The sequence below is a fragment of the Panthera leo genome, chromosome B4 (assembly GCF_018350215.1).
Source record: "Panthera leo isolate Ple1 chromosome B4, P.leo_Ple1_pat1.1, whole genome shotgun sequence".
NCBI classification, from domain to species: Eukaryota; Metazoa; Chordata; class Mammalia; order Carnivora; family Felidae; genus Panthera; species Panthera leo.
Window position 1 is genome coordinate 115,238,380 of NC_056685.1, and position 12,089 is coordinate 115,250,468.

General features: G+C 38.0%; 1 protein-coding gene across 4 annotated transcripts in view; it reads right to left on the reverse strand.

The window, feature by feature from the left end:
• CEP83 (centrosomal protein 83) overlaps positions 1-12,089 on the reverse strand; it is a 120,368-nt gene that overhangs the window by 92,818 nt on the left and 15,461 nt on the right. For 2 of the 4 annotated variants that reach the window (XM_042947371.1, XM_042947370.1), the window contains exons 3-4: positions 8,508-8,919; positions 3,098-3,180 (exon numbers count right to left, since the gene is read on the reverse strand). The exons of 1 other annotated variant lie outside the window; for it this stretch is intronic. The gene's annotated coding sequence lies outside the window, so the exon portion shown is untranslated. The remainder of the gene's footprint in view (positions 1-3,097; positions 3,181-8,507; positions 8,920-12,089) is intronic. One more of the 4 variants, XM_042947372.1, reaches the window with a different exon arrangement.

The window sequence follows — 12,089 nt, forward strand, 5'->3', positions numbered from 1 at the left end:
TTTAGACAATAAAATCTACTCCAGGAAAATACTACAGAAAAAACTGTGACTCCACCACCAACCGTGCCAGCAAAGGCCAGATTGTTAGGAGGTACTCTAATATCCTGCCAGCTTGCATGGTATATAAGAAGGTCAACAAGGAAGTTGGGACTTTTATCCCTGCTGAGTGGTAATAAAGTCCCATGCTTCTGTAATGTCAGTGGAGACTACGCAGGAAACCTGAACTTTCCACCCTACCAACAGTAAGAAAGAGCACCTACCTCACACTGTTGAAGAGCCAGCAGGTAAGCGCTAGTCGAGAGTTAGGTCTGGCACTACCACTCAGTGGTAACAAGGCTACTCTTTCTAGGGTGACAGTGGGGACCACCTGAGGAGCCAGAACTCCATGGCACCCAGCAATAATGATGATCGCCCACAGCTCAGGTGACAACAGAAGCCAACAGGGGAACCTAGATTTCTACCCCTTATCTGGCAATAATGGGGCATTTCCCCCCTTTCCTGTGCCAGAGAAGTGTCAGGAAAAGCCAGAAATAGTAAACAGTCTCATAACATAATACCCTACATGTCCAGGTTTCAAAAGAAAATCACTAGTCACACCAAGAATGAGAAAGGTCTCAAACTGAAAGTAAAAGGACAAGTGATGGATGCCAACACTAAGAGAAAAAATATGTTCAAGTTATCTGGCAAAGATTTTAAATAAGCCATGCTAAAAATATTTCAATGAATAATTACAAACAAGCCTGAAATAAATTTAGAAAAAAAGACACAGCAAAGAAATACAAGTCTCAGCAAAGAATAGAAGATATAAAGAAGAAGCAAGTGAAATTATAGAACTAAAAAATACAATGACCAAAATAAAAATCTAAGGATGAGCTCAAAGGCAGAAATAGAAAAGAGGGGTGCCTGGGTGGCTCAGTCAGTTAAGCATCCAACTTCAGCTCAGGTCGTAATACACAGTTTGTGAGTTTAAGCCCCATGTCCGGTTCTGTGCTGACGGCTCAGAGCCCGGAGCCCTGCTTTGGATTCTGTGTCTCCCTCTCTCTCTCTGCCCCTCCCCTGCTAATGCTCTGTCTCTCTCTCTCAAAAATAAATATTTAAATTTTTTTTTATTAAAAAAAAAGAAATAGAGAAGAAAAAGAATGAATTAGAAGACAAAGCAACAGAAATTACTTAACCTGAATAGAAAATAGATGTAAAAAGTAAATAACAGATGTTCAGGAACTTATGGGACTGAAATAAAACATCCACCATTTGTGTCATTGGAGTATGATTCCATTTATAGTAATATCCAAAATAGGTAAATTGAGAGAGATAGAAAACATATTCATGGCTGCCAGGGACTGAGGGGAGGGAGAAAAAGTGACTGTTCAATGGATACGGAGTTATCTTAGAAGGTGATAAAATGTTTGGGAACCAGATGGAGGTGATAGATGTACAACACAATGAATGGACAAAATACCACCGAATTCTATACTTTAAAACATTCAATTTTATGTTATATGAATTTTGGCACAACATAAAAAAAGAAACCGCAAGCTAGGAACTGAAAGGCACATCAATTTAAAAAAAGATGTATACAAAAATAATACACCAAACACCCTACTTGATTCTAAAATCTTTGTGCCGTCCTTTTTTTCTTATTACTTTTAAAGTTTATTTATTTTTGAGAGGGAGACAGAGGATCCGAAGCGGGCTCTGCACTATCAACACAAAGCCCAATGTGGGGCTTGAACTCACTAACCATGAGATCATGACCTGAGCCATAAGTCAGACGCTTAACCAACTGAGCCACTGAGGCACCCCTGTACCTTCTTTTGGAAATGCGATCAAGACCAGGATGTCCATCATCATCAATTTTATTCAACAATGAAAATAACCAACAAAAAATGTGGAACAAGACAAAGATATAAAAGGTTAAAAAACTGGGAAGGAAAAATAAAACTTTCTTTACATACAGATTGTTCTAATTGTGTATGTAGAAAATCCAAAAGAATTTATAGAGAAATCATCAGAAGAACTTGGTGAAGACTGCTAGGTGGGTGAATATAAAAATTAACTGCACTCTACATGTCAGCAATATTTTTAAAGACATTTTAAAAGCACCAAAGAATATCAAATACCTAGGCAAAAAGATGTGCAAACCATTACACAGATACCCATTAGAGAAACTAAAAAAGACCTATCTACATAGAACTATGTACCATATACTGGAAAACAACATTCTAAAGATATAAATTCTCCCCAGATACATGGATGTAATACCAATCAATATCCTAATAAGTAGGGGTGCATGCATGTGTGTTACGTGTGTGTGTGTGTGTGTGTGTGTAAAATTTAGCATACTGATTCAGAAATTTACATGGAAATACAAAAGGCCAGAAATCTTGTAAAGAACAGCAGAAACTATTTTAAAACACAAGATAGGAGGACTGGATATCAAGACGTTACAAATCTAGTTATTAAGACACATCGACCCATGTAAGACACTTAAGAACAAAGGTGGTTTTGCTAATCAGTGAGGAAACAGAAGTCTGCAATAAAAAGGTGCTGAGACAACCAGATCACCTTATGGACCTGGGCCCAACTTTGCATTATGCACTAAAATTAACTGTAGTTGTACTGAAGCTCTAAATGTGAAAAAGCAAAAAAAAAAAAAAAAAAAAAAAAAAAAACAAAAAAAAAAAACCAAAAGAAACAAAGTTACTGGAATATAGGAGAGTGCTTTCAATAACCCATGGCAGGAAAAAAAAAAAAAAACTAAAAAAGCTAAAAAGCAATTTCCTGAAAAAATAAGATTGAGCAACTTTTCTCTGTTGATGAGCCATTTGGATGTCCTCTTTTGTGAAAAGTTTATTTGAACCTTTTACCCAATTATTTCTCTTGAATTATCTTTTTACATAGTAACGTGTAGGATTTCTTTTTAAAATTAAAATCACAATGAGAAAACCAAAACGACTGACCATAACAAGTCTAAAGAGGAGGAGAAGCAACAAGTTGTGGTGTAAACTGGTATATCCATGTTAGAAAAAAATGAGCACTACTCAAGTTAAAGATGTATACATACTATGACCCAAGAATACTTCTACTTGAAACATACCCCGCCAAAATGTGAGTACAAGTACACCAAGAGATTTCTGTTGTAAAGTTACTGCTCGTAACAATACTATTCCCAGATGAAACCTAGAAAACAAACCAAATGTCCATTAACAGCTGAAGACACATATTGTGACATAATGAAACTAGCACTTTACGACAACGAAAATAACCTACAGAAACACTCTACACAGGTGAACTTCAAAAATACTGTGCAAAAGACAGACAAAAAAGCACACTATTCAAAACATAAAGTTCAGAAAAAATTAAAAATAGGCAAAACTGTAGTATTTAGAAGATACATGCTTAGGTGTGTTTAGGTTATAAAACTATAAAAAGAAGTGATTAACGTAGAAGTCAGGACAGTGTTCCATCAGTGTTCTACATTTTGATCTTTGTTGTGGTTAAATTGGGGGTTTGCTTTGTAAATCACTCAAAGGATAGTTTTTGTGCACTTTTCTGCTTTTATAATTCACAATTTTTTAAAACATTCAGAATTTCAAATTCTAAAATTCAGTTTTAAACGTTCACTCAAAGATCTGGCTCATATCTCAGGCTTTGTCTCTTCCTTCACTCTGAGGGAGATGGCAGTGTTCACCTCTAGCGCCTGACCCAGTGGGAACGCCACGTGTACCTCCCTGTATGTGGCCCAGCAGTCTTTCCCTCTGGCTCCCTTCCAATTTCCTCTCCCATCCTGTCCTAATAGAAGTGCTAACATTCCTTTACAGTAGTCAGAGTAGCCTTCTAAAGTTCCCTTGTAGGTAGGGGCTCCAGTCACCTGCTGCTGAGACTAATGAAGATGTGGTTGGCTCTTTAAAAAAAAAAAGAAAATCTGACTCAATATCATCAAGGATCCTGGTCTTTTTCATTGAAACTGCGTACAGAAAATCTCATTGAAGGGGGAGATCCCACACACCACTACTCATTGCTGTTTACAACCCCAACAGAAAGAAGCTTATTTTGCTACCACTACTCCAACAGGTGGAAACTAGATTTACTCCTTGCCCATCAACAAACCAATGAGAACTACCACAACTCACCCAATGAAAAGCTACCAATGCCCCAAACTCTCACTCCTCTCCTTTCTTTCCAAACTACCCCTCCCAAGTCCCTCCTTTTCTATATAAAAGAATGCTCCTTTCCTTTGTTCTCTGGACTTGCTTACAGTTTGCCATAGTTTGTATGTCCCAAAGTGCATTTCCTCTGCTATCCTGAATAAACTCATTTTGCCAGTAAAAGTAGCTATTTTATGTTTAAAGTTGACACCATACTTCTGCCAACATAACCTGTTGGCTTAATTCTCTTCATGGTTGTGAAGCTACCACATTTTCAGACATCACATGGATACACAATAACATTCACAAAACAGACAATCTCATCAACCAATTCTCTTTTGTTTAGGCTTTTTGTTTTTAAAGTAAAATTTACACATAATAAAATGCATAAGTATACAATTCCATGAGCTCACAAAGGAAGAATCCCAGAGTATTCTATTGTTTAAATATACTTTGTTGGGGCACCTGGGTGACTCAGTAAAGCATCCAACTTCGGCTCAGGTCATGATCTCACAGTTCATGAGCTCAAGACCAGTGTCGGGCTCTGTGCTGACAGCTCAGGGCCTGAAGCCTGCTTCGGATTCTGTGACTCCCTCTCTGTCTCTCAAAAATAAACATTAGGGGCGCCTGGGTGGCTCGGTCGGTTAAGCATCCGGCTTCGGCTCAGGTCATGATCTCACGGTCCGTGAGTTCGAGCCCCGCGTCGGGCTCTGTGCTGACCGCTCAGAGCCTGGAGCCTGTTTCAGACTCTGTGTCTCCCTCTCTCTCTGCCCCTCCCCTGTTCATGCTCTGTCTCTCTCTGTCTCAAAAATAAATAAACGTTAAAATTTAAAAAATAAATAAATAAATAAAATAAACATTAAAAAAAATTTTGTTAATAAAAAAAGAATGACTAAAATAAAAAACATAAGACACAACAAGTGTCGGTGAGGATGTGGTGAAAAAGGAATCCTCATGTACTGTTGACGGGAATGCAAACTGGTGCAGCCACTACAGAAAACAGTATGGAGGCTCGTCAAAACGTTAAAAATAGAACTACCATATGATCTATAATTGCACTTCTGGGCATTTACCCAAAGAATATGAAAACACTAAAAGGATATATGCACCCCTATGCTTATTGAAGCATTATTTACAATAGCTAAATTATGGAGGCAGCCCAGTGTCCATCGACAGATGAACAGATAAGATGTGGTGTATATGTACATATACATATATATGTATATGTACATATATGTATATGTATATATATGTACATATATAATGGATTATATAATTGTATACATATAATGGAATATTATTCAGCCATAAGAAAGAATGAAATCTTGCCATTTGCAACAACATGGATGGATTTAGAGGATATAAGCTAAGTAAAATAAGTCAGTGAAAGACAAATACCGTATAATTTCTCTCATAAGTGGAATTTAAGAAACAAAGCAAGTGAACAAACAAAACAAAAGGCAAACCAAAAAACAGACTCTTAAATACACAGAACAAGCAGATGGTTAGCAGAGGGGAGGATGAGGGGGGAATGGGTAAAATAGGTGAAAGGCATTAAGAGTACACTTCTCGTGATGAACACTGGATAATACATAAAATTAATGACTCACTACATTTTATACCTGAAACTAATATAACACTCTATGTTACCTACATTGGAATTTTTAAAAAGTAAAAAGAAACTGGGGCGCCTGGGTGGCGCAGTCGGTTAAGCGGCCGACTTCAGCCAGGTCACGATCTCGCGGTCCGTGAGTTCGAGCCCCGCGTCAGGCTCTGGGCTGATGGCTCGGAGCCTGCAGCCTGTTTCCGATTCTGTGTCTCCCTCTCTCTCTGCCCCTCACCCGTTCATGCTCTGTCTCTCTCTGTCCCAAAAATAAATTAAAAACGTTGAAAAAAAAAAAAATTTTAAAAAGTAAAAAGAAACTGGTGAAATTTTTTTTTTAATGTTTATTTTGAGGGAGAGAAAAACAGATAATAAGCAGGGGAGGGGCAAAAGAGAGGAGATACAGAATCCAAAGCAGGCTCCAGGCTCCAGGCTGTCAGCACAGAGTCTGATGCAGGGCTCTAGATCACGAATCACGAGATCACGACCTGAGGTGAAGTCGGAAGCTTAACTGAGCCACCCAGGCGCGCCTGAAATTTTTTAAAGAGACAAAATCTTTTTAAATTTTTTTGAAGTTTTTATTTAAATTCCATTTAGTTAACATACACTGTAATATTAGTTTCAGGTGTACGATACAGTGATTCAATACTTCCACACACCACTGGTGCTCATCACAAACAGTGCACTCAGGTCTTTATTTTGAATTTATTTTTGTGTATGGCATAAGAAAGTGGTCCAGTTTCGGGGCACCTGGGTGGCTCAGTCGGTTGAGCGTCCGACTTCAGCTCAGGTCATGATCTCGCGGTTTGTGAGTTCGAGCCCCGCGTCAGGCTCTGTGCTGACAGCTCAGAGCCTGGAGCCTGCTTCGGATTCTGTGTCTCCCTCTCTCTGCCCTTCCCCTGCTCATGCTCTGTCTCAAAAATAAATAAAACATTAAAAAATTTTTTAAAAAAAGGGGTTCAGTTTCATTCCTTTGCATATAGTTCTCCATTTTTCCCAGCACCACTTGTTGATGAGACCATCTTTTTTCCATTGCATGTTCTTTCCTCCTTTGCCAAAGATTAATTGATCACATAATTGTGGGTTCATTTCTGGGTTTTCTATTCTGTTCCGTTGATCTATATATCTATTTTTATGCCAGTACCATACTGTTTTAATCACTAAAACCTTGTAACATAACTTGAAGCCCAGAACTGTGATGCCTTCAGTTTTTTTTGTTTGTTTGTTTTTTTAAGAGGTTGCTTTGGCTATTCAGGCTCTTTCGTGGTTCCATACAAACTTTAGGATTGTTTGTTCTGGCTCTGTGAAAAGTGCTGTTGATATTTTCGTAGGGATTGGATTAAATGTGTAGATTGCTTTGAGTAGTATAGACATTTTGACAGTTGTTCTTCCAATCCATGAGCATGGATTGTCTTTCCATTTCTTTGTGTCATCTTCAATTTCTTTCATCAGTGTCTTATAGTTTTCATAGTGTAAGTTTTCACCTCTTTGGTTAGGTTTATTCCTAGTTATCTCATGGTTTTGGGTGCAATTATAAATGGGATAGATTCCTTAATTTCTCTTTCTGCTGTTCCATTACTGATGTATAGAAATGCAACAGATTTCTGTACATTGATTTCGTATCCTGTGACTTTACTGAATTCATTTATCAGTTCTGGCAGTTTTTTGGTGGAGTCTTTCAGCTATTCTCTATAGAATATCATGTCATCTGCAAATAGGAAAGTTTTACTACTTTCTTACCGATTTGGATGCCTTTTGTCTTTTTCTGTTGTCCCACTGCTGTGACTAGAACTTCCAGTACGACGTTGAATAAAAGTGGTGAGAGTGGACATCCTTAAGGTGAACAAAATTTTCCAGAGTTTGAGTATACACGCCAATTCCAATCCTGGCAGTGCCAAAGTGAAAGTGGTCGGGAGCACACCACCACCAAGAGCAAGTGGAGTGGTTTCTATACAGAAGATATGGAAGCGAAGGAAGGAAATCATGTGATGGATATGGCTTAAAGATTGCCTTATTCAGGATAGCCTAGCTGGCTGGCCGTGACTGGTTGTTCGTAAGTTTCATTTCCTCACATTGAAGAGCGTGGATTCTGGCTTATGTTAGCTAAGGGCATTAGAGCCACCTCAGTCTAACAGCCTCCTCATTTAATTACTTTCACACAGTCTTTTTAATTTTAGCAATTCTAGGAGTTGTAAAGTGATAGCTCATTGTGGTTTTAATTTGCATTTCCCTAAAGCTCTTCTCTCCCACCCACCCCCTGTATTTAATGGCCAAAGATCTTCTTCATCCAGGATAAGATCTGTGCTTTAAAAATGTTCACAACAAAAAACGTTTACTTTGCAACTGGTAAAACGAGACAGTGATTTGTGTATTAGAAACAAATACAAATCTACAATTTATCTCACGTACTGACTACTGGTAGCTCCCTGAACATACACTGCTGTTTTCTACCTCCATGTCTTTGCAAATACTAATTGCCTTATCCAGAAGGCCTCTTCTATCCCTCTACTCTGGTCTAGTGAATTTCTCATCAGCCTTCAAAACCCTGTTCAGAAATGTATTACTTCCTCCATTAAGTACTTCCTGACTTTCTCAAATATAATTAGGTAACTATTCTATCTTGTAAATGTACATGTATGTATATATAACACATGCAGTGTAACTGCTTCCAGGCAAGAAACAGGTCTTACTCATCTTTACAATAACCCACACACAGGCACATCATTACCTCAAAAATATCAAATGATTATATTCACCATTCTAATGCTGCCTTGCTCTTGATTCACTTTCACATCCATTTTCAGTAACTGAGGCTTCCAGACTGTATTGGGCTTAATGCTGCCCCAAAGGAAGATAAGTCACTTCTTAATCTCTGTAACCTACGAATATTACCTATATAGTGAAAGATGGGATTAAATTAAGGATTTTTAAAGGAGGAGTTTATCCTGGATTATATGGGTGGGCCCTAAATGCAATCACATGTATCCTTGTAAGAGTGAGGCAGAGGACGCTTTGAGACTACAAAGAAGGAGGGAGTGTGACCAAAAGGGCAGAGATGTCACCCCAGCCAAGGCATGCCTGGAGCCACAAGAAGCTAGAAGGAAAGGATTCTTCCCTAGAGCCTCTGGAGACAGTGCTGTCCTGGATTTCAGTCTTCTGGTCTCCAAGCTGTGAATGAATAAATTTTTGTTGTTTTAAGCCACCCAGTATGTGGTAATTTGTTACAACAGCTACAGGTTAATTAATATACTGGCTTTCTCTTCAGTCTATTATTCATAACAAATTTTACCCAAACACAAAATTTCTATCACAATTTTAAATTCATACCATAATCAAGTTTTTCTGATTTCAATACACATTTCAATTACTTACAGAATATATCAATGTTATATATAAATGAATAATGTTATATATAAAAGAAACAATTCTTATTATACAAAGTTTGCCAAATAAAATCACAACACAAATTTTTTAAACATTTAAAAAAATTTTTAACGTTTATTCAGTTTTCAGAGACAGAGCACGAGCAGGGGAGAGGCGGAGAGAGAGGGAGACACAGAATCTCAATCTGTCAGCACAGAGCCCAACAGCAGACTTACACTCACGAACTGTGAGATCATGACCTGGGTCGAAGTCGGCTGCTTAAACAATTGAGCCACACAAGTGCCCCCACAATGCAAATTTTTTAAGCACATGGTTCAAACCAAACTTTTTTTTAAATGTTTATTTTTGAGAGACAGAGAGACAGAACACAAGTGGGGGAGAGGTAGAGAGAGGGGGAGACACAGAATCCAAAGCAGGTTCCAGGCTCTGAGCTGTCAGCACAGAGCCCAACGTGAGGCTCGAACTCACCAACTGTGAAATCATGACCTGAGCCCAAGTTGGGACGCTTAACCAACTGAGCCACCCAGGCACCCCACAAACCAAACTTTTAAAAAAGAAAGGTTTAACAGATTACTTTTGATCAGTCTATTAATCAGGGAGCACTTATTAGATCAACTAGTCTCTGTGAAAGGCAGTTTTTTAAAAACTCAGCACAACTCTTCTCAAAATACCTCATCTTCCTCTCCTTACAACTCTGACTATCATAGAGCCATACCTTCCTACCACTTCTTTTGACTAGTCCCAGCTCTACAGACATACCTATGACATTCTTTTGCACAGGAGCTGTATTTCTTAAGCAGTGTACAATGTCTGCTCAAAAGGATGGAAATTCCAAATATTCCAAAAGCACAGCTGCTAATGCTCATGGAAATCTTCCAAACACATTCCCTTAAAAAGCACATGCTATGCCTTTGAACATTTCAAAACAATGCTTTAAATACTACATGCCCCTAGAGTGAATGCTGTTTTTTAAAAACATTAAAAGTCTAAGCAGAACTACATGAGGCATTACTTCTCTTATAACAAAACATTAGAAATTAAGGTCTTTAAAACCCAGAGAGACTACCACACTAGTCACCCAAATAGACTCTGGATGGCCATCCCAGGGTGTCTTGTATACAAAAAATGTCACAACTTGACACCCTGCCAAAACCTGAAGTGCAGCTGGGAAGAGACCCTTCAAAACCCTGGTAAGGTGCCAGGCCCCTTAATTGTGATTTAGAATGAAACAGGAGGGCAAGGAAAGAGGAAGGGAAGAAGATATGTATTAGAGTGGTTAGCAATCAACCACCAAGCACTCTGAATTAAAATGTTATTCTATTCTTATAATTGCACTGTCTGCTTCCACACAGCTTAATTCACACAAAAGAATTCTACAAAATAGGATTTAGTAACCAGTCAACCTCAAATACTTAGAAATAAGTTACAAAAGTCTCTGAAAAGTTGTGATCTGAAAACCAAAGATGACTGTTGCCTAAACCATACTTCAAATTCATTTTAATGTTTCTTAGTGTAGGCTCTCTTGCATATAACACGGGACTTGCCAAAAGATTTATGAGCACTTAATACCTTTGTGTGAGCTGTAGAGGCTTCTTTGCTCATAGCCCCATATACTGAAATAGATAAAGCACCTCGTAGCTTGTAACACAAAATGAAGGCTATCTACTGATCTGACAATATATCCTGGAAATTATTTTTTAAGTAAATCTGAATTATTTCCATGAGATTTATGCCTTAGTCTGAAAAGTTAAATAAAGGAAAAAAGTTGATTAAGAGTTCAACATTTTTGCTCAGGTTAACATAAACATTCTCTTTTTCATCTTTGAGGATCTACCAAAAAGAAAGTATAAAATTTCTCAGAGCCAGAAAAGGTAAATAAATAAAAGTCATCCTCAAGACAGAGGTTAATTTTAAAACCACATCTTTATTCATTCATCAGTTGATGGGCATTTAGGCTCTTTCCATAATTTGGCTATTGTTGATGGTACTGCTATAAACTCGGCAATGAAAAAGAATGAAATCTTGCCATTTGCAACAACGTGGATGGAACTGGAGGGTATTTTGCTAAGTGAAATAAATCAGTCAGAGAAAGACAGGTATCATATGTTCTCATTCATATGTGGAATTTGAGAAACTTAACAGAAGACCATGGAGGAAGGGAAGGAAAAAAAGTAGCTACAGAGAGGGAGGTAAACCATGAGAGACTCTTAAATACAGAGAACAAACAGGGTTAAATGGGGTGGACAGGTGGGGGGAGTGGGGAAAATGGGTGATGGGCATTGAGGAGGGCACCTGTCGGGATGAGCACCTGGTATTGTATGTAAGTGATGCATTACAGGAATCTACTCCCAAGGCCAAGAGCACACTATATACACTGCATGTTAGCTAATTTGACAATAAATTATATAATAAATAAATAAATAAATCCCTATCTTACCAAAAACAGGGGGTGGGGGCAATTAATACAACCAGCATTTACTGAGTGGCTACCACACCACATTTACTGAGTGGTCCACTTACACAAAGAGAACTCTGAGGGGGATACAGAAATATGCAGACCATCAGGTCAAGCCAACTTCTTAGCAGGGAAGAGCCTGCCTGTATTAAAAGTATTACAGACACTTTCTAAGTGTCTATTATGTGCTAACACTGTTGGGTACAGGGATACAGTAATAAATAAATAAAAATCCTTGCCCTCAAGGAGTTCGAGTTAGTCCTTGAAACCTACATGTTAACCAACACTTGCTGACTGAACAAGGATAAGAGAAAATTTATTATTTACCAAATCCTTTTTGTACTTAAATTTTTTGCCATGTGCATATATTACCAATTCCAAGTAATACATGAATTCAGAAAGTTTTAAAAGTATAAAGCAATGTAATATATTTATAGGCAGTATGTGTACAAAGGGAAGACAGGCCTACTTCCACTAGACAGGCTGTCCAGGAAAATTT